A 24,430-nucleotide genomic window follows, 5' to 3' on the forward strand; every position below is an offset into this window, starting at 1 on the left:
CTACCATCTTACTACAAACTCATTCATTCAGAAAATAAATATTCACAGATTTTCTGCTATATACCAGATTTTGTTAGGAATTGGGAAGAAACAACCTAGTACAGACCAATGTTCAAGTATAATATAAGCACTCCATTTTTCTCCTTAGATTTAATGTCACTGATCCTTAGAATCCAGGGCTACTCTTGCTGAACTTGAAACCTGATTTGGGCTGTACACTCAGATTGTTCCTTTTCATGAAACCTCATGCCTGGCTTGGTAACTTCACACAGTTTCTGCCCAGTCCCTACAACATTTTAGTCTGCCATGTAACCTGTATCTTTGTCATGATACCACGGAGTCTGTCACTGGGGGTGCCCAGTGGACTCATAGTAGCATTGAATTCTGTGCACCTGTACATCTACCAAACACTTATCCTTTCTATTTATTTTCACAGTATTAATATTGAATAATCACACAATTCCCATCCTATTGGACCTCCTTAGATCCATTGTCTATATCAGTCATGCCTACTAGAATAATAAACAAATCAATTTAATTTAGCACTGAAGGAATAATTCTATTTTGCTCAGTAATTCTATTTTGAAGAGATCCTCTTATTTCTGCATTTGCCTAATCCTGTTTGAAGTTAAGAGTTTTGCTTGTGATTAAACCAGCAATCAATGACAATAAAACCAAAAAGTAAATGGAGGATTCTGTCTTCAGGAATATGAATATTTCTGCATTTGATATTTTCTATGTGAATTAAGCATAAAATTGCTTTGTTTAGTTTGCCTTTCGTTCATCTTACGCTCACTTACCCCTCAAGGTGGATCACAGTGCCTTCAGTTCTTACTGAAATTGAATGTCTCAGCCTGGATATGTATTGGTTGGAGAAGAGATAATATGAATCTTTACAGTGAAACTGGGGATCAGTCAGAGGTTAATTTTGTGAAACTCTTCAACGGGAATCTGAGTTTGCTAATTTGCATGTGATAGCAATATGAGACCGTTCAGTGTAAGACCACTTTACAGATCAGTGGGTATTGAATTTGGGGGGTATATTGAGTCACCAAATTCTATCCTTTATCCATTTTTAAACATTTGATTTTCAAAACCAGTCCCATCATAAATAATTTTAGTCTAATGAATAATAAGGAGGAGGATGATGCTAATGATAATGAAGAAGATAATGCTAACACTATTTCAAGCTTTACATGTATTAAATAATCTACTTATTTCACACAACAATACTATGACATTGTGACTGTTTATATACATATCCCTTCTTGTTTGAAACAGATGAGGATCTGTGGCAAAAAGCTTATAGAAACCATGCCCAAAATCACAGAAGTAGCAAGCAGTGGAGTTAGAATTTGAACCCAGCAGTTCGGCATGTAAGTTATCACATTCTTTCCATGGAGATAAGGAGCACAGAAACATTCCTTGAACAAGAGACATATAACATAGGAATCTTAACAGTTAGTTGGTCTCAAATGAATTTAATTTAAAAATGTTAATTAATTTTACAATTGCTGGAATTGATGAATTATTTAGAAGGTAAAGAGAATAAGGTCCAGTGATTCATTTAGTCACTTTGTACGGAAAAGTTTCTCTACTTGACCAAAATTGGGGGACCTTGGATACTCTGACACAGCAAAAATACCCTTAGGTTGAGAAACCCTTTAGACAAGGGAGCAGTGAAAATAAGTGGGCATGGAAAAATAACATCAGTGAGTACAATTTTTTTCTTTACTATTTCTTAGCTTATATCCATACCCCTATTTGTTTCAGCACCTCTATTGGTTTGACCAATTTTAAAGATAAAAGGAATTAATAATTGCTGAAAATTAACTTTCTATGGCCCATGTAAGAAGCCCTAGATAAAGACCAAAAACTGACTCTCCACCCTTCTCCTGACTGTTATGTTGCAGCTGCTGTATCCTGCCTTTTTTATACTCCTAGAGCATGGATAACTCATGCTGGGTTTGAAGTCAGAATGCATAAAATCTCCACTCACATTTGTCACTGATTCAAAAGTGTTTTCCCCAGGTAGCTGCTCAGAATGTGTGAACACATAGACCACACTGCACAGAAAATGTGGAAGTCTGCATTGATTTGGGGGCTTATTCTCCAGCACATAGAAAGTCTATCAGATGTCTCAGGGTGAAGACATGCATCCCAGAGAGCCAGAAAGAGAGATCATTTGAGGAAAGGGAAGGAAATGGTCAGCAGAGAAAGACAGGAGAAAACTTCAGTGAATCATAGGGGACTTGACTAATTTCAGGGTTCTTAGGGCTCAGAAGACTTCCTGCTGCTCTGGTCTTTTCCAAGAGCCAGGCACCTCCATGGACATGAGGATCAATTGTTTTATAGCCCAATTACAGGGACTTCAGAAGATTTTTTCTTTCTCTTGAGAAATCACAGTAAAGGCATTGGCATGGATTACTCTGGAGCTTCAGGGCACATGTACTTGAATCTCTGACTTGGTACTGTCTTTCTCTTCCACCAGCCACTAGGCCTCTAATGTCCTAAAAGAAAAAGGAAGAAACAAAAAAAGAAAACCAAAAATCAAAAGACATGTGGTAGGAACATGTGGGTTATAGCTATAGGCTCAAACATAGGGGCATCACTTTATTTAGTCCAATATCTTTTTATAAATACTCTCCTAGGATGATCTGTGAAGTTAGTGATTCACACATATACCCTTTCAGAGGGCAGATATGTTTCAGCAGTAAGGAATTGGATGGTTTAGCCTATCAGCCCAAGGGACAGAGAGACTGATTTATTCTCTGGAGTCACAGCCTGAAGCCCAAATTTACTTATTAAGACAGCAAGCAGAAATTTGTAATGGTCTCAGCAGATTCCATTGAGAATTGTCTTTTCAAACTTCCAGGCTGAAGCTATGAAATAGGATGGAAGCTATTGGATATTTGGTGGGCTTTGAAGAAGGTATGTGAGTGGCAACATCCTTATGTCTGTAAACCACATTTGGGAAAACACAGGATGGCTGTGCATTGATCTTTAACTGTCTTGCAGGTTATCTCCTTTGCCAAAGGGTTGGATTTTATAAATATCTCTCTAAAGAATGATTTAGTGTTTAGTGTGTTAATGATTAGAAAAGATATTAGAGAAAATTTTGAACACATGTGATGAAAGCTATGAGAAAAGTAAAGCTACACAGCTGAGTGATAAGTAGTGGCAAATGCCATGATTTAAATTTGAAGATGGAGAACTGAAAAGTACACACTGGATTTTGGAAGTGGGGTCTAATTTTTGTCAAAAAGGAATAGTGGAGTCATTAGCCAGATTGGGGAAGATTTAGATGTAGACTGAGGCCAAGGAACAGGTATGTTTTCAAAATTTTGGAAGAGAATGTGAGCATAGCAACCAAAAGTTAACACTCAATATTTGCTAATTACTTACCAAATGCCAGATACCAATCTACTTGCTTTTATTATGTTAACCTGTTCCACACAATTCTTAAAGTTAGAAGCTCTCAGGATCCCCATTTTACAGATGAAGTAACTGATGCAGTGGCCTAAGTTCACAAAATTATGAAGCAACGGAGTCAGAATTCAAATTGACTTCATGAGATACAGAAATCTATTCTAGATCCTAAATGAATGTGCTAGACAGTCTGTATTTTTCTGGTATTACTAACCACCCCATCAAATTGGATCACTGAAAATAGTAGTAGTAAAAGGAGAGGAGAGAAGAACAGGACCCAGAGAATTTAATAGGGAAGATATTAAGGTAGCTTAAGTTTGACTTCCATAACACAGACCTCAAGCACTGTGGTGCTGCTTCCCATCTTAGGTGCCCCTGGGATTCCCCAAGGTCTTCATACTTTTCTCAGTTTCTTGCATTTGCCTTGTTAGTTATGTAGAACCATTATGCCTTCTAGCACTAGACCTGTCTCTCATTCTAACATCATTAGTGTAACTATCCAGCCATTTATGCAGTTAACTAATATCGTCTTTGTTATTACAGTGAACAGAAAAATTATGAGACATTTCCACTTAGAGCACCCTCCAGTAATTATCTCCTTGGAATTCGTGTGTGATCATTAGATGTGAAGGAGTTAATAATTTATAATGTAATTAATGTGCTTTGCTTCTTAAAATTGATTGAAGTTTTTTTGCATCAGTGTTCTTTCTTTTTTAATTGAGGTTGTTCACATAGCATGCAACTATCCAAAGATCCAAAGTGCACAATCAGTTGCCCATAGTACCATCATACAGTTGTGAATCCATCACCACAATTAATTTTTTTTCAATTTTTATAACATTTTAATTACTTTAGAAAAGAAATAAAGACAAAAAAGTAAACTCATACCTCCCGTACCCCTAACCACCACCCCACTCCACTATTGATTCATAGTATTGGTATAGTACATTTGTTACTGTTGATGAAAGAATGTTAAAATACTACTAACTGTAGTATATAGTTTGCAAGAGGTATTCTTTTTCTATCTACCCCTCTATTATTAACTTCTAGTTATAGTGTCATACATTTGTTCTAGTTCATGAGAGAGATTTCTAATATTTGTACAGTTAATCACAGACATTGTCCACCAAAAGATTCACCGTTTTATACATTCCCATCTTTCAACCTTCTACTTTCCTTCTGGTGACATACATGACTCTGAGCTTACCCTTTCCACCACCTTCACACATCTTTCAGCACTGTTATTTATTCTCACAATGTGCTACCATCACCTCTGTCCATTTCCAAACATTTAAGTACACCCTAGTTGAACATTCTGCTCATAATAAACAAGCACTCCCCATTCTTTCTTTAACCTTGTTCTATATCCTGGTAACTTATATTTCATGTCTATGACTTTACATATTATAATTAGTTCATATCAGTAAGACCCTGCAATATTGTCCTTATGTGTCTGTCTTATTTTACTCAATATAGTGCCTTCAAGGTTTCTTCATCAACACATTTTTTTTAAGACAGTTTTGTTCATACACCATACATTCTGTCCTAAGTAAACATCATTGGTTCCCTATAGAGTCACGTATTTGTGTACTCAGCACCATCGCTACTATCTATATAAGGACATCTCCATTTCTTCAACAAAGATGGAGGAAGAGTCAAAGAAGGGGGAGGGACAAAAGAAAAAGACAGATAGAGAGAGAGAGAAAAAAAACCATGACAGCTAGAAAGCAACAAAAGGAAAGATAGCATTAAACTAAAGTAGAATAAAGAGTCAGACGTCACCAATGCCAGGAGTCCCATACCCTTCCCCTATGTCCCTCATATGCATTTAGCTTTGGTGTGTTGCCTTTGTTATATTAAAGAAGCATAATACAATGTGTCTGTTAATTATAGTCTCTAGTTTGCATTGATTGTATTTCCTCCCCAATCCCACCCTATTTTTAATACCTTGCAGTGTTGACATTCATATGTTCTACCTCATGTAAAAACATATTTGTACCTTTTATTACAATTGTTGAGCACCCTAGGTTTCACTGAGTTATACAGTCCCAGTCTTTATCTTTTGTCTTTCGTTCTGTTGTCCCACATGTTCCTAACCTTCCTCTTTCAACCATACTCACAGTCATCTTTGTTCAGTGTACTTACATTGCTGTACTGCTATCTCCCAAAATTGTTTTCCAAACCTCTCACTCCTGTCTTTTCTTTTCTGCCTGTAGTGCTTCCTTTAGTGTTTCCTGTAGAGCAGGTATCTTGTTCACAAACTCTGTCATTGTTTGTCATAGAATATTTTAAGCTCTCCCTATATATTTTGCCAGATATAGGATTCTTAGTTGATGGTTTTCCTCTTTCAGTATCTTAAATATATCACCCCACTTACTTCTTGTCTCCATGGTTTCCATTGCAAAATCCGCACATAGTCTTATCAAGCTTCCCTTGAATGTGATGGATTGTTTTTCTCTTTTTATTTATTTATTTATTTATTTTTTTATTAAATTCAGTTTTATTAAAATACATTCACACACCATACAATCATCCATGATATACAATCCACTGTCCACAGTATGATAACATAGTTATGCGTTCATCACCACAATCTATCTCTGAACATTTTCCTTACATCAGAAAGAACCAGAACAAGAATAAAAAATAAAAGTGAAAAAAAACACCCAAATCATCCCCCCATCCCACCCCATTTGTCCTTTAGTTTTTATCCCCATTCCTCCACTCATCCATACACTAGATAAAGGGGGTGTGATCCACAAGGTCTTCACAATCACACTGTCACCCCTTGTAATCTACATTATCATATAATTGTCTTCAGGAGTCCAGACTGCTGGTTTGGAGTTTGGTAGTTTCAGGTATTTACTTCTAGCTATTCCAATACATTAAAGCCTAAGAGGTGTTATCTATATAGTGCATAAGAATGTCCACCAGAGTGACCTCTCAACTCCATTTGGAATCTCTCAGCCACTGAAACTATTTCGTCTCATTTTGCATCCCCCTTTTGGTCAAGAAGATACTCTCAGTCCCACGATGCCAGGTCCGCATTCATCCCCGGGAGTCATACTCTGCGTTGCCAGGGAGATTTACAACCCTGGGAGTTGGGTCCCATGTAGGGGGGAGGGCAGCGAGTTCACCTGTCGAGATGGCTCAGTTAGAGAGAGAGAGGGCCACATCTGAGCAACAAAGAGGTACTCGGGGAGACTCTTATGCACCATTACATACAACTTTAGACTTTCCTTTGTGGTAATGAGCTTCATAAGGGCAAGTCCCATGCTTGAGGGCTCAGCACATCAAACTGCCAGTCCCAGTGTTTGTGACAACATACGCTAGGAGAGCAGCATCTTAAAGTTTAGAGATAGGCCTTACAATTCAGGGATAGAGTTAACTGCTGTAAGAGCTTACAATCTAGGGACTATTACAATTTTTGTGTCCACGTTAAGCTATGTTCTAAGATTCAATTCTGAGTTTACACATTGTAGTTAGTCCATATTAGTGAGGCATCATCCCTCTCACCATGTTTTCTCCAACACTTTTACTCCTATATATATATTTTCCTACAATTTGATAGAGTTATATTCACATACCATACATTTATCCACAGTGTACAATCAGTTGTTCATGGTATCATCATAAAGTTGTACATTTATCACCACAATCAGCATTTGAACATACTGATTACTACAAGAAAAAAAAATTTTTTTTTTTAGCAATAAGAAACAATGATAAAAAGAAAAATAACATGTCATACAATACAATATACTACTAAGGACAGCAAATAACACCACTACCAAGAATCCCATATTACTCCCCTATATCCCCTTCTCATATACATTTAGCATTGGCGTATTGCCTTTGTTACATTTAATGGAGGTATATTACAATGTTACTGTTGACCATAGACTCCAGTTTGCTTTGATTATGTTTTTTCCTGAATACCATCCCCTTTTCAACTCTCTACATGGTTGACATTCATTTGCTTTCCCACATGCAAAAACATTTTTATATTTGTATATTTAGTAACAGTCATTGGCCACTCCAGTTTTTGCCACGTTGTACAGTCCCAGTCTTTATCATCTATCTTTACCTCTGGTGTCATACATTCTCCTATCCAACCTCTTTCAGCTTTACTCACAGACATCTTTGTTCAGTGTACTTACAATACTGTGCTACCATCACACAGTATTATGCTATCTATTTCTGGATCTATGCAATCAATCCTAAACATTCTGTAGTCCTTCAGCATCAAATGGCTGATCTCTGCCCTCTATCTCCTGGTTGCCTGTGTTGTCAGCTTTTAACTCCCAAAGTTTGTTCATTAATGTCTGTTCATATTAGTGAGACCATACAGAATCTGTCCTTTTGTTTCTGGCTAACTTCACTCAACATAATGTCCTCAAGGTTCATCCACATTATTACATGATCCATGTCTTTGTTCTGTCTTACAGCTGCATAATATTCCATCATGTGTATATACCACAGTTTGTTTATCCACTCGTCCTTTGATGGACATTTGGGCTGTTTCCATCTCTTGGCAATTGTGAATAATGCTGCAATAAACATTGGTTTACAAATGTCTGTTTGTGTCTTAAGTTTCAGTTCCTCTGAGTATATACCCAGCAATGGAATAGCTGGGTCATATGGCAAATCTATATTTAGCTTCCTGAGGAACCTCCATACTGTCTTCCAGACTGGTTGCACCATTCTGCATTCCCACCAACAATGAATAAGTGTGCCTCTTTCTCCACATCCTCTCCAGCACTTGTCATTTTCTGTTTTTTGGATAATGGCCATTCTGGTAGGTGTGAGATGATATCTCATTGTGGTTTTGATTTGCATTTCCTTAATAGCCAATGAAGTTGAGCATTTTTTCATATGCTTTTGAGCCATTTGTATTTCCTCTTCAGAAAAATGTCTGTTCATGTCTTTTGCCCATTTTTTAATTGGATTGTTTGTCTTTCTGTTATTGAGATGCAGGATTCCTTTATATATTCGGGATATTAAACCCTTATCTGATATGTGGTTTCCAAATATCATCTCCCATTGTGTAGGTTGCCTTTTTACTTTTCTGACAAAGTCCTTTGATGTACAAAAGTGTTTAATTTTGAGGAGATCCCATTTGTCTATTTGTTCTTTGGTTGCTCGTGCCTTGGGTGTGAGGTCTAAGAAACCACCTCCTTTCACAAGATCTTTAAGATATTGCCCTACATTTTCTTCTAAGAGTTTTATGGTCTTGGTGCTAATGTTTAGGTCTTTGATCCACTTTGAGTTAATTTTGGTATAAGGTGTGAGATGGACATCCTCTTTCATTCTTTTGGAAATGGATATCCAGTTCTCCAAACACCATTTATTGAACAGGCTGCTCTTTCCCAGTTGCTTTGGCTTTACTGCCTTATCAAAGATCAGTTGTCCATAGATGTGAGGGTCTACTTCTGAACACTCAATTCGATTCCATTGATCAGTATATCTGTCCTTATGCAAGTACCATGCTGTTTTAAGCACTGTAGCTTTGTAATATGCTTCAAAGTCAGGTAGTGTGAGACCTCCCACTTCATTCCTCTTTCTCAAGACATTTTTGGCTATTCGGGGCATCTTACCCTTCCAAATAAATTTAGTTATTGGTTTTTCTATTTCTGTAAAGTAAGTTGTTGGGATTTGAATTGTTATTGCATTCAATCTGTAAATCAGTTTAGGTAAAATTGCCATCTTAACTATATTTAGTCTTCCAATCCATGAACATGGTATGTTCTTCCATTTTTTCAGGTCTTGTTCAATTTCTTTTAGCAGTTTCTTATAGTTTTCTATGTAAAGGTCTTTTGTGTCCTTGGTTAAGTTTATTCCTAAATACTTGATTCTTTTGATTGCTATTGTAAATGGGATTTTTTTCTTGATTTCCTCCTCTTGTTGCACATTACTTGTGTATAGGAACACTACAGATTTTTGCATGTTGATCTTGTAGCCTGCTACTTTGCTGTATTTATTGACTAGTTCTAGTAGCTTTGCTGTAGATTTTTCTGGATTTCCTACATACAGAATCATGTCATCTGCAAATAGTGAAAGTTTTACTTCTTCCTCTCCAATTTGGATGCCTTTTATTTCTTTTTCTTGCCTAATTGCTCTATCTGGAACTTCCAGCACAATGTTGAATAACAATGGTGATAGTGGGCATCCCTGTCTTGTTCCTGATCTTAGAGGAAAAGCTTTCAGTCTCTCCCCATTGAGTGTGATGTTAGCTGTGGGTTTTTCATATATTGCCTTTATCATATTGAAAAAGTTCCCTTCTATTCCTATCCTTTGAAGTGTTTTCATCAGGAAAGGATGCTGAATTTTGTCAAATGCCTTTTCTGCATCAATCGAGATGATCATGTGGTTCTTCTGCTTTGATTTATTGAAGTGGTGTATTACATTAATTGATTTTCTTGTGTTGAACCAACCTTGCATACCTGTAATAAATCCCACCTGGTCGTGGTGTATGATTCTTTTAATGTGCTGCTGGATTCGATTTGGGAGTATTTTGTTGAGGATTTTTGCATCTATATTCATTAAAGAAATTGGTGTATAATTTTCTTTTTTTGTAGTATCTTTGCCTGGTTTTTGTATTAGGGTGATGATGGCTTCATAGAAAGAGTTAGGTAGCTTTCCCTCTTCTTCAATTTTTTTGAAGAGATTGAGGAGGATTGGTACTAATTCGTTCTTGAATGCTTGGTAGAATTCACATGTGAAACCATCTGGTCCTGGGCTTTTCATTTTTGGGAGCTTTTTGATCACTGACTCAATCTCTTTACTTGTGATTGGTTTGTTGAGGTCATCTATTTCTTCTTGAGTTAATGTTGGTTGTTTATGCTTTTCTAGGAAGTTGTCCATTTCATCTAAGTTGTCTAGTTTATTAGCATATAGTTGCTCATAGTATCTTCTGATTATCTCCTTAATTTCTGCAGGGTCGGTAGTTTTATTTCCTTTCCCATTTCTGATTGCATTTATTTGCATCTGCTCTCTCTTTTTGTTTTGTTAGCCTAGCCAGTGGTCCATCGATTTTATTGATTTTCTCAAAGAACCAACTTCTGGTTTTCTTGATTCTCTCTATTGTTTTCCTGTTCTCAATTGCATTTATTTCTGCTCTAATCTTTGTTATTTCTTCCCTTCTGCTTGCTTTGGGGTTAGTTTGCTGTTCTTTCTCTAATTCCTCCAGGTGAGCAGTTAACTGTTCAATTTTTGCTCTCTCTTCTCTTTTAATATAGGCATTTAGGGCAATAAATTTCCCTCTCAGCACCGCCTTTGCTGCATCCCATAAGTTTTGATAAGTTGTGTTTTCATTGTCATTTGCCTCAAGGTATTTACTAATTTCTCTTGTAATTTCTTCCTTTACCCACAGGTTTTCTAGGAGGGTGTTGTTTAGCCTCCATATGTTTGTGAATTTTATGACCTTCTGCCTTTTATTTATTTCCAACTTCATTCCATTGTGGTCTGAGAAAGTGTTTTGTATAATATCAATATTTTTAAATTTGTTGAGACTTGCTTTGTGACCCAGCATGTAGTCTATCCTAGAGAATGTTCCATGAGCACTTGAGAAAAAGGTGTATCCTGCTGTTGTTGGATGTAGTGTTCTATAAATGTCTGTCAAGTCTAGTTCATTTATCATACAATTCAACATCTCTGTTTCTTTAGTGATCCTCTGTCTAGATGTTCTATCCATTGATGAGAGTGGTGTATTGAAGTCTCCAACTATTATTGTAGAGGTATCTATTTCTCCTTTCAGTGATCGCAGTGTTTGCCTCATGAATTTTGGGGCATTCTGGTTTGGTGCATAAATATTTATGACCGTTATGTTTTCTTGATGAATTGACCCTTTTATTAATATATAGTGTCCTTCTTTGTCTCTTTTAATTGTTTTGCTTTTGAAGTCTAACTTGTCTGATATTAATATAGCTACTCCTGCTTTTTTCTGGTTGTTGTTTGCATGAAATATCTTTTTCCAACCTTTCACTTTTAGTCTATGTTTGTCCTTGTGTCTAAAGTGAGTTTCTTGTAGACAGCATATAGATGGGTCCTGTTTTTTAATCCATTCTGCCAGTCTGTGTCTCTTTATTGGGGAGTTTAATCCATTTACATTTAGTGTTATTACTGTAAGGGCAGTACTTTCTACTACCATTTTGTTTTTTGGAATTTATATGTCATATCTTATTTTTTCCTCTCCTTTTACCTTTCCTGATAATCTTCATTTCTCCACTCTTCTCCAACTCTCTCTCTCCTGTCTTTTCCTATCAGCCTGTAGCACTCCCTTTAGTATTTCTTGTAGCGCTGGTCTCTTATTCACAAACTCTCTCAGTGTCTGTTTGTCTGAAAATGTTTTAATCTCTCCCTCATTTTTGAAGGAAAGTTTTGCTGGATATAGAATTCTTGGTTGGCAGTTTTTCTCTTTCAGTATCTTAAATATATCATGCCACTGTCTTCTTGCCTCCATGGTTTCTGCAGAGAAATCTGTACATAGTCTTATTGACTTTCCCTTGTACGTGATGGATTGCTTTTCTCTTGCTGCTTTCAGAATCCTCTCTTTGTCTTTGACATTGGACAATCTGACCAGTAAGTGTCTTGGAGTAGGTCTATTGGGATCTATTCTATTTGGGGTATGTTGTACTTCTTGAATCTCTAATTTTCTGTCTTTTATAAGAGTTAGGAAATTTTCAGTGAATATGTCTTCTATTACTCTTTCTGCCCCTTTTCCCCTCTCTTCTCCTTCTGGGATACTCATAACAGGTATATTTGTGCGTTTCATGTTGTCACTCAGCTCCCTAAGACCCTGCTCATATTTTTCCATTTTTTTCACCATCTGTTCTTTTGTGTGTATGAATTCGAATTACCTGTCTTCCAGTTCACTGATCCTTTCTTCTGCCTGTTCAAATCTACTGTTGTGTCCCTCCATTGTGCTTTTCATCTCCTCTATTGTGGCCTTCATTCCCATGAGTTCTGCCATTTGTTTTTTTAAGTTTATGAATTCTTCTTTATGGTCAGCCAGTGTCTTCTTTATATCCTTCAGCTCTTTTGCTATGTCTTCCTTCATTTCATCAAATTTATTTAGCATTAGTTGCCTCCACTCCTGTGTCTCAGCTGAGCTATGAGTTTGTTCCTTTGGCTGGTCCATGTTTTCTTGTTTCCTGGTATGGCTTGTTATCTTAAGTTGTCTAGGCATCTGATTCTCTTGATTAGTTTATTTTGGAGCTTGTTTTCTGTCTTTTACTTAGTGGTTTTCTTGTTGGTTGGCTTTGTTTTCTGGCCTCTGTTATTCAGTTCAAGTTATTCTAGACCTCTAACTTAGGTTCTATTTAGTTGATTGGAATTTTTCCCCTCTCGTTTTTTCTGTTTCTTGCTCTGCCTCTATGTAACCTTTTTGTGAGTGGGTTTCCTCAGATATGGTCGACCCTAGTCAGATTTTCCCAGTCTAGTGAGGCCCAGGTCTCATTGGGAGGGTATGGAGTTTTCCTGAGAATGAGACCCTCCTATGAGGCCTTTAGAATTGGTGCTTTTCCTCTCCTGTCCAGCAGGTGGCGCTGGCCAGCCCGCAGCTCCCCTACCAGTGTAAGGAGGTATGGAGCCTTTAGTTCTCCTGGTGACTCTGATCCTGTCAGGGGCGTGGCTGACTGAAGCTGGAATCTGAATTCCAGCCCCTGGGGTCTGAATTCCCAGAAGGAGGACTGCCAGTTGAGCTGGGCCTCCCTCCTCTCTCCCAATCCTCAGAATTTCAGTTGTCTCTCAGGGGCACTATTCCCTTCTCTTCTCTCCTCTTTGGGGCCTCTCCAGGTAGATTCCTTGGTCAGCCTGAGCTGCCAATTAAAGACGGGTGTGGAGGCCTTCAGTAGTGAATATGGAATTCAAAGACACTGTGGGTACTCTGTCTCCCCTCAAGCCCAGCCTAGTCCCTCAACCTGGGCTTTCTGATAGAAAATAACCACATATATTACTTTTAGATTTAAAAAAAAAAAAAAAAGTAGAAAAGAAATCAAGAAAAAGAAAAAAGGAAAAAAAAAAAAAGAGTCTCTTTTAAACGTTTTTCCCAAGCCTGGAAGTTTTGTCAGTGTCAGAATAGAGCATTTAAAGATATGCTTTGGGCTATTGTCTGATAATTACTCTCCAACCGCTTCAGTTCCACCCCTGCCGGGGGCTATTGAAATGCAAAAAGATAAGGGATCAGCGAGAAGCCACAAGGGACAAAATGTAAGGGAAAAAAAAATGATGGCTTTTTTGGAGTCTGGGAATGGGTGCCCGCTTTTACGTGCCCTCACTTCTTGGAGCCCAGCCCTTCTTTAGCACCCCAGCTCCCAAAGTTAGTTAATTAATTTGTTAATTAATTCTGCAGTTGAGGCTGGGTTGAGCCTCCCTTCTTGCCCTCAGGAGATTGCTGTTTTTTGTTTTTTTTGTTTTTTCTCCCCCTTTCAGGGAGCCGGCAGCAAGACAGTCTGTGAGGTCTGGGTGGGGAGGGGCGCCAGACCCCTGGTCCAGGAAACTTACAATGTTCACTGCGATCTCAGCTTTTCCTCCAATTCCAAACTTGTGTCCAATGTGTGACTGGTTACTGGAGACCCCGAAAACACTGTTTCATATAGTTCTTGGGTAATTGCCAGCTGCTCTAGGGGAGAGACGAAATTCTGCTCCTCACCACTCCGCCATCTTGCCCCGCCTCCTGTTTTTCTCTTGCTGCTTTCAGGATTCTCTCTTTATCTTTGACATTTGATAATCCAGTTATTAAGTGTCTTGGCATAGGCCTATTCAGATCTACTCTGTTTGGGATATGCTGTACTTCTAGGATCCGTAATTTTATGTCTTACAGAAGAGATGGAAAATTTTCATTGATTATTTCCTCTATTATTGCTTCTGACCCTTTCCCCTTCTCTTCTCCTTTTGGGATACCAATGACATATACATTCCTGCATTTCATTTTGTCCTTATGTTCCTGGAGAAGTTGCTCATATTTGTCCATTCTTTTCTCTATCTGTTCTTTTGTGTGTAGTCTTTCAGGTGCCTTGTTCTCCAGTTTCTGAGTGTTTTCTTCTCCCTCTTGGACCTGCTGTTGTATGTTTCCATTGTGTCTTTCATCTCTTGTGTTGTTCCTTTCATTTCCATAGACTCTGCCAGTTGTTTTTTTGACTTTTGATTTCTACCTTATGTACGCCCAGTGTTTTGCCATATCTTCCCTGAACTTTTTGAATTGATTTAGTATTAGTTGTTTAAATTCCTGTATCTCAGTTGAAGTGTAAATTTGTTCCTTTGGCTGGGCCATAACTTTGTTTTTCTTAGTGTAGGTTGTAGTTTTCTGTTGTCTAGGGATCTAGTTTCCTTGGTTACCCTAATCAGCAGACCAGGATGGGCTCAGATACTGGAAGGAGGGAATAGTACCCAATTTTGCTGAAGGTTTCTTAGAAGACTAATACACCCTGTGAGGCCTTGAGTCACTGTGCTTTTCTGCCCAGCAAGTGGTGCCTGTCAGCCTGTAGCTCCTGGCTGGTGTAAGGAGGTGTGGCCTGTGGCTGTTTTTCCCCAGCCTCTGGGGTCTGGTTCTGAATGGAAGGTGGGTAGTAGAGTTTTGCACCACCTTCTTCCTCTTAAGGAACATACACCCTCTAGGGAGAGGTCATTTACATTTGAAAAGTCTCTCTGCCTTTGCTGTCTCCACCCTTGTCTGGGTCAGAGTGCTGGGAATGGAAAATGGCTGAGGCTTTCTCCACTGAGCTGAAAAAGGGACAACAGAGAGCCCCCTTCAGGACCAGTCCACATCCAGCCTCTGGCTTCCCTGATCAGTCAGCACCAAAAGCCTTTGTCTGCTTTTTGGGGATTTGTAGCTTGTATTGAGCAGTCCACATTTGCTAATTAAAACCCCAGATGTTGCTCAGCTGAGCTATATTCACTTGCTCAGAGAGAGCTGGTCTTTAGCACTACGAGGCTTTGCAGTTTGGGCCATGGGGGAAGGGGCTTCCAGCTTGGATCTGCTGTTTTTACTTACAGATTTTCTGCTGCTATCTTGGGCATTCCTGCCAATTCAAGTTGGTGTATAATGAATGGACAGTCATATTTGTCCCTCCGCAGTTATTCCAGATTATTTAATAGTTGTTCCTGGTTGTTTATTTGTTGTTCCAGGGGGACAAACTAGCTTCCACTCTATGGTCTCTATGCCACCATCTTCTTCTGTTTCTCCTGCTTTCATTTTTGAGAGATATTTGTGCTGAGGATAGAATTCTTGGTTGAGAATCTCTTCTTTTGGTACTTTAAAGATGTCACTCTATTGGCTTACACAGGCCTTAAGGAGCAGATTGACATATTTCTTATTGTCATTTTTCTGTATGTGATGGTCTCCTTTTCTTTTGCTGCCATAAGATTTTGCATGATTTTTAACCATTTGAGCAAGATGTCTGTATTTTTTTTCTTTTTCTTTTTTCTTTTCTTTCTAATTCAATTTTATGAGACATATTCATAAACCATGTAATCATCTGCAGGGTACAATCAGTTGTTCACAGTACCATTTTATAGCTGTGCATTAATAACCACAATCAATTTTTGAAAATTTTCATTGCCACAAAATAAAAATGAGAATAAAAATGAATGTAAAAATGAAAGTAAAAAATAACATCCAAAACATCCAGCACCCCCCATTCCTCCCTATAATTCATATAATTTTTGTCCTCATTTTCCTAGTCTTCTGTCCTTACAGAGAATAAAGGTAGTGGGAGCCATGCAGTTTTCACAATCACACAGTCACACTGTATAAGCTACATAGTTATACCATTGTCTTCAGGTATTGAGGCTACTGAGTTGCAGTTCAGCAGTTTCAAGAATTTCCTTCTTGCTATTACAATACACTAAAAACTAAAAACAGATACCTACACAACACATACGAAAAACCTCCAGAATGACTTTTCGACTCTATTTGAAATCTCTCAGCCACTGAAAGTTTATTTTCTTTCATTTGTCTTCCCATTTTGGTCCAAGAAGTCTTTCTCAATCTCATGATGCCAGGGCCAAGCTCATCTCCATGAGTCATGTCTCACATTGCCAGGGAGTTTCCACCCCTGGGGGTCATTTCCCATGTAGAGGACAGGGCAGTGTGTTTACGTGCTAAGTGAGCTTAGGGATGAGAGAGAGAGAGAGAACACATCTTAGCAACAAAACAGGTTCTATGGGGGTGACTCTTAAGCACAATTTTAAGTAGGCTTAGCCTCTCCTTTGCAGTATCAAACTTCATAAGGGCAAGTCCCAAGATCAAGGGCTCAGCTTTCTAAATTGGTAGTCTCCAATATTTCTTAGACTATCAGTAACTCCCTGTGCCAGTTTGAATGAATTATGTCCCCCAGAAAAAGCCATATTGTTTGATGTAATCTTGTGGGGCAGACATTTTAGTGCTGATTGATTGGAATTCTTTGAGTGTTTCCAAGGAGATGTGCCCCATCCAACTGTAGGTGATAACTCTGTTGAGATAATTTCCATGGAGGTGTGGCCCCGCCCATTCAGCGTGGGCCTTGATTACTGGAGCACTATATGAGCTCAGACAGAAGGAGCGAGCTTGCTACAGCCAAGAGGGACACTTTGAAGAAAGCACAGGAGTTGTAGATGAGAGACATTTTGAAGACGGTTGTTGAAAGCAGACTCTTGCTCCAGAAAAGGTAAGAGAGGACAAATACCCCAAGTGCAAATAAGAGTGACATTTTTGAGGAACTGCAGCCTAGAGAAGAACATCCTAGGAGAAAGCCATTTTGGAACCAAAATTTTGGAGCAGACGCCAGCCATATGCCTTCCCAGCTAACAGAGGTTTTCCGGACACCATTGGCCATCCTCCAGTGAAGGTACCTGATTGCTGATGTGTTACCTTGGACACTTTATGGCCTTAAGACTGTAACTGTGTAACCAGATAAACCGCCTTTTATAAAAGCCAATCCATCTCTGGTGTTTTGCATTCTGGCAGCATTAGCAAACTAGAACATTCCCCATGTCAGGAAGTTTAATATTTCCACATTTCCCCCCAGTCCCTCAATGGGGCTTTGTAAATACATTTTGTTCCCTGCCCGAATCACTCTAGGATGTATTGGGGCTTTACGCTAACCTATACATATCAAGCATTTTTCACTCCCTATTGAAATTTCCATGCAATTATGGTGTTTGAATAAACTGACCATACAGGTTAAATTATATAGTGTTACAAAAAATATAGATTTTACACCTAATAAATATCTCTTCCTTTGGTCTTACACAGAAGGCAACATTTTAAAACATTGTCACTATTGTCCTTTACCCTTTATTCTGATTTACCTTTGTCCTAATCATGTCAATTTCTTTCATATTACTAACTAAAGTCTGGTCTCTTTTTCAGACTCTTTAACATTTGTTGTATGGAATAATGCTGACATTCTGAGCTGCTGGAGTCTGGGTCTGAGTCTCAGGTATCAAACAGGAACCAAAATTCCAGGGAACAACCAGGTTATACACAAAGAGCCCATCATCTCATAATTGAGAAATAGCCATTAAAAACCACTAATAGATGGAACTGCTGTAAGAGCTTATGATCTAGGAAACTTTTCAGTAAGTCTTCCCCTGATAACTTATGCTCTCAGATTCAGTTCTCAGAGTTCGCACATTATAGTTAGTCTATTTTTAGTGAGGCATTATATATAAATCGTTTCTGGTTTATTTCACTGAACATGCTGTCCTCAATGTCCGTTCATCTAGTTCTATACTTCACAACTTCATTCCTTCTTGTAGCATTTCAATATTCAATTGTATGTGTGCACTACAGTTCACCATCCCATTCATCAGTTCATGTACCTTTAGGTATTTCCTTGCTTTGTGTTATTGGGCCTTTTTAAGTCCATGGTATGTTAACTTTCATTGATATTGTAAAAATTGTGGCTATTGTCCCTTGAAATATTTTTCTCTCTTGTTTTTTTCTTCAGTTTATGAGACCCCAGATACCTTTGTCTTTTTTTAATGCAATTTTATTGAGATATATTCACACACCATATAGTCCATCCAAAGTATACAATCAGTGGCTCACAGTATCATCATATATTTGTGCATTGATTACCATAATCAGTTTTAGAACATTTTCATTACTCCTCTCAAAAATAATAAAAATTAAAAAAATAAAAATAAAAATAAAAAAACACATAAAATATCCTACACCCCATATACTGCCATTTTATCTATATATTTTTTGTCTTTCACCTATTACTGTGCCAGTTTGTATGTATTGTGTCCCCCAGAAAAAGCCATGTTCTTTGTGCAGTATTGTGGGAGCAGACATATTGGTGTTGATTAGGTTGGAATGTTTGTATTGGGTTGTTTCCATGGAGATGTGTCCCACCAAACTGTGGTTGATAACTCTGGTTGGATGGCTTCCATGGAGGTGTGGCCCTGCTCATTCTGCGTGGGCCTTGATTGGTTTACTAGAGCACTATAAAAGCTCAGGCTGAAGGAGCGAGCTTGCTACAGCCAGAAGGGAGACTTTGAAGAATGCACAGGAGCTGAGAGAGGAGCTTTAGCTCACAGAGACATTTTGGAGATGGCCTTTGAAAGCACACTTTTGCTCTGGAGAAGCTAAGAGAGTACAAATGCCCCAAGAGCAACTAAGAGTGACATCTTTGAGGAACTGAAGCTTATGGAGGAACATCCTGGGAATAAGCCATTTTGAAACCAGAACTCTGGAGAAAATGCCAGCCATATGCCTTCCCAGCTAACAGAGGTTTTCCAGATGCCATTGGCCATTCTCCAGTGAAAGCACCTGATTGTTGATGTGTTACCTTGGATACTTTATGGCCTTAAGACTGTAACTGTATAACCAAATACCACGCCACCCCCCCTTATAAAAGCCAATCTATTTCTGGTGTTTTGCATTCTGGCAGCATTAGTAAACTGAAACAATCTCATACACTGGATCCAGCAGTGTCAGTTACAATGTTTTCACAATCACATCATCATATGATAAAAGGTATATAGTTATTGAATTATCATCAAGAATCAAGGCTACTGCATTACAGTTCAACAGTTTCAGGTACTTCCTTCTAGCTATTCAAATACACCAAAAACAAAAAAGAAATATCTATATAATGCAGGAGAATAACCTCCAGAATGACCTCTCTACTCTATTTTAAATCTCTCAGCCACTGAAACTTTATTTTGTTACCTTTCTTTCCCCTATTTTGGTAAAAAAAGGCATTCTCAATCCCATGATGCCAGGACCAGGCTCATCCCTGGGAGTCATGTCCCAGGTTGCCAGGGGGACTTATATCCCTGGAGTCACATCCCACATAGAGGGAATGGTAGTTAATTTTCAGAATTGGTTTAGAGATACAGGCCACATCTGAGCAACACAAGTTCTCAGGGGGTAACTCTTAGGCATATTTTCAAGTAGGCTAAGCTTCATATTGGAGAGATAAGTTTCATAAGAGTAAGCCTTTAAATTGGGAGCCCCTACTGCTTAAGAGAATAGCAGGAATTCCCCAGGTGGGAAATATTAATAGCTCCATATTTTCCCCCAGTACCTCAGTGGGGCTTTGCAAATACTTTTTTATTTTCTGCCCCAAATATCCTGAGATATATTTGGGTAGTACATTAGCATGTAAAAATTAACAAGAACTCATTCCCTCTTCTAGGTTCCATGTAATTATGTTGCTGAAATTAACTGACCAGACAGGTTAAATTAGATAATTTGCTGCAGAAAATATTAATTTTGTACCAAATAAACCCCTTTCCTTTGTTTCCACACAGAAGTTGGAATTTTAAAATCATCCTTTACCTTGTATTCTAACTTATCTTAGTCTTAACCAAATCCATTTCATTCATACCTCTAATTGTAGTCTGATCTCTTTTTCATCTTTAACAGTTGCTCTATGGTGTAATGCTAACTTTCAGAGTGCAGAAATCTAATTCTGAGTCTCAGGTTTCACACAGATATCCAAATTTCCAGGGAACTACTGGGTTATACACAGAGAGTTCCACTACCAGAATTTAGAAATAACGGTTAAAACTCAGGAATAGGGGTCCAGGCTGGCTCTGTGTGGATTTGGGTAGAGGTGGCTTGCAATGTTGCATAGTCCCCTGCCAACCAGGATAGATTTATTTGCCTTTTTCCTGCTTATTTAAATAACAAGTAGACCATCATGGAGGGGAGGCAGATCCCCATAGAAAAGGCTGTTGAAAATCCTACAGCTACAGAGATTCAAGATGTATGTTCAGCAGTTGGACTTAATGCATTTCTTGAGAAAAACAGAATGCATTCTAGAGAATAGAATCAGGATGTTCAGTACAGGGGCAGAGTCTGAGTCCAGCTCAGACAGGAAGACAACAGCCTCTGTCTCATAACAGTTCCCATCACGTAAGTCAGTAATGTTGTAGGCAGCAGAAATGATGCCTAAACTAGAAACAAGGACACAAAAAACAGGAGGTGGTAACCAAAGTCTTCAGCAAGGAGAGAGATGTAAAAAAAGGGAAAGAGAAGAAGAAGTGAGTTGGTATGAGAAGCAAGTATGTGGTACTCTTATAGGAGGCCTGAATGGAGGCTACCAATTTGTACCTGAGGGAACAGAAGAAGCTTTTTGATTGGATCATTTAACTGAAATGTGAACATTTGTGCCTCCAAGCTTCAGCATCAGAGTTGATAATGAAATAAAGAAATTTATATCAGAAGTTTGCATCTAGCTATTATGCAGTATCACAGAAATTTTTTTGCCTTCTAATGCAGAATTTTTGTGGAAGAAAGAAACATATTTTTAGAATAACAATGGATTATACCATAAGTTACTTGAAATCCTATATCTGTTTATCCTCTATGTAAACCAATGTTTCAGATAAATAAGTTTAATAAAATTTGAACTACATATTTTGTTCACCTTCTAAGTTAATGAAATAAAATTTGAAACTGAAAAAAAAAAGCCTCAGGAATAAATGTGACTGCTGTAAGAGCTTACAATCTAGGAACATTTACAGTAAGCCTTATTGGACATTTTGTACTCCATAGTCATTGATTGCCCAATCTCTGCCACAATTCTATCCCCAGGTAACTTTGCTCTCAAATTCAATTCTCAATGTTTGCTCATTATTGTTAGTTTATATTTGTGGAGCCCTTAAATATATGTCCCTTCATTTCTGGCTTATTTCACTCCACATAATGCCCTCAAGATTAATTTACCTAGTTGCATGCCTCACAATTTCAGTCCTTCTTGCAGCCACTCAATATTCTGATGTGTGTATACACCACAGATCACCCCTCTGCTCACCCATCAATGTACCATAAGTCCAACTCCATCCATTGCAAACTGTGAATAATGCTGCCATAAACTTCAACTCTCATGTTAGCAGCAGGAGATGGCCTTGATTACCATAGTCCACCCTCAGTCTTAGGCAAACTATATATGCCTGAGATTCATAGGTGGGGCTTTCTTCACTTTCCTGCCCAATTTCTCCAATGGGAGCCAAACTCTGCCTCGTATCTTTGGTTGTTAATGGGTAATTTTTTTTTTTTTTACTTTCCTCCCCAATGGGTAACTATCCTCTTTTTAGTATTGGTGAAAAATCCTAATTCTGCAGATATTTTCTGGCCGTCTGCCAAGGGCAGAGATTCTTTGTTTCTACTCCTCCCCAGCAGTGGATCTCTGCCTGTATCCTGGGGTGAAAGAGTTTGCTTCCCCTCCCTTGACGGCATTTACTTTGTTAAAGAGAAGGGTCGACCCTGTTGCCCAATGGTAACTGATTGCCTCATTAATACCTATGTGAGAGGGGCTCACCGTTTTCTCCTGCCCTATTCCAGTCTTTTTTTTTTTTTTTTTCAGCAAGTGGTAGAAGACCATGGGAAAGAACTTACAAGTGGCTACGAAATCTAACACTGGGTATGCATGGCAAATGGCCACATTAACATCATTTCCATAAGAGAAACATGATGCAAAGGGAGCAAAACTTTCTTGAATGGCAAATGAAGACTCGATTAGCCAACTGAATGTGTACCTTTAAAGTCTTAGTCTATCCTGTCATACATGGCATTCATCATTTGAACATTAGGCAAAGATGGTAATATGACAGAAAGAATATACAAGTGGTCAAAATATGGTGACATTCCTGGAGGAATTAGAGAAAGAACAGCAAACTAACCCGAAAGCAAGCAGAAGGGAAGAAATAACAAAGATTAGAACAGAAATAAATGCAATTGAGAACAGGAAAACAAAAGAGAGAATCAACAAAACCAGAAGTTGGTTCTTTGAGAAAATCAGTAAAATCGATGGACCACCGGCTAAGCTAACAAAAAAAAAAGAGAGAGAGCAGATGCAAATAAACACAATCAGAAATGGGAAAGGAAATATAACTACCGACCCTGCAGAAATTAAGGAGATAATCAGAAGATACTATGAGCAACTATATGCTAATAAACTAGACAACTTAGAAGAAATGGACAACTTCCTAGAAAAGCATAAACAACCAATATTAACTCAAGAAGAAATATATGACCTCAACAAACCAATCACAAGTAAAGAGATTGAGTCAGTGATCAAAAAGCTCCCAAAAATGAAAAGCCCAGGACCAGATGGTTTCACATGTGAATTCTACCAAGCATTCAAGAATGAACTAGTACCAATCCTGCTCAAACTCTTCAAAAAATTTGAAGAAGAGGGAAAGCTACCTAACTCTTTTTATGAAGCCAACATCACCCTAATACCAAAACCAGGCAAAGATACTACAAAAAAGAAAATTATAGACCAATTTCTTTAATGAATATAGACACAAAAATCCTCAACAAAATACTCCCAAATCGAATCCAGCAGCACATTAAAAGAATTATACTCCATGACCAGGTAGGATTTATTCCAGGTATGCAAGTCTGGTTCAACACAAGAAAATCAATTAATGTAATACACCACATCAATAAATCAAAGCAGAAGAACCACATGATCATCTCGATTGATGCAGAAAAGGCATTTGACAAAATTCAGCATTCTTTCCTAATGAAAACACTTCAAAGGATAGGAATAGAAGGGAACTTTTTCAATATGATAAAGGCAATATATGAAAAACCCACAGCTAACATCGCACTCAATGGGGAGAGACTGAAAGCTTTTCCTCTAAGATCAGAAACAAGACAGGGATGCCCACTATCACCATTGTTATTCAACATTGTGCTGGAAGTTCTAGCAAGAGCAATTAGGCAAGAAAAAGAAATAAAAGGCATCCAAATTGGAGAGGAAGAAGTAAAACTTTCACTATTTGCAGATGACATGATTCTATATGTAGGAAATCCAGAAAAATCTACAGCAAAGCTACTAGAACTAGTCAATGAATACAGCAAAGTAACAGGCTACAAGATCAACATGCAAAAATCTGTAGTGTTCCTACACACAAATAATGTGCAACAAGAGGAGGAAATCAAGAAAAAAATCCCATTTACAATAGCAACCAAAAGAATCAAGTATTTAGGAATAAACTTAACCAAGGACGCAGAAGACCTTTACATAGAAAACTATAAGAAACTGCTAAAAGAAATTGAACAAGACCTATAAAAATGGAAGAACGTACCATGTTCATGGATTGGAAGACTAAATATAGTTAAGATGGCAATTTTACCTTAAGTGATTTACAGATTCAATGCAATACCAATTCAAATCCCAACAGCTTACTTTACAGAAATAGAAAAACCAACAACTAAATGTATTTGGAAGGGTAAGTTGCCCCGAATAGCCAAAAATATCTTGAGAAAGAGGAATGAAGTGGGAGGTCTCACACTACCTGATTTTGAAGCATATTACAAAGCTACAGTACTCAAAACAGCATGGTAATGGCATAAGGACAGATATACTGATCAATGGAATCGAATTGAGTGTTCAGAAGTAGACCCTCACATCTGTGGACAACTGATCTTTGATAAGGCAGTGAAGCCGAAGCAACTGGGAAAGAGCAGCCTGTTCAATAAATGGTGTTTGGAGAACTGGATATCCATTTCCAAAAGAATGAAAGAGGATGTCCATCTCACACCTTATACCAA

The 24,430-nt window shown here is 38.1% G+C and overlaps 1 pseudogene; it reads left to right on the forward strand.

Annotated features, from left to right (window-relative positions):
• The first annotated feature begins 2,894 nt into the window (after positions 1-2,894).
• On the forward strand, positions 2,895-21,003 carry LOC119542808 (annotated as a pseudogene).
• The last annotated feature ends 3,427 nt before the right edge of the window (positions 21,004-24,430 follow it).

This window comes from Choloepus didactylus, chromosome 8 (assembly GCF_015220235.1).
Source record: "Choloepus didactylus isolate mChoDid1 chromosome 8, mChoDid1.pri, whole genome shotgun sequence".
NCBI classification, from domain to species: Eukaryota; Metazoa; Chordata; class Mammalia; order Pilosa; family Megalonychidae; genus Choloepus; species Choloepus didactylus.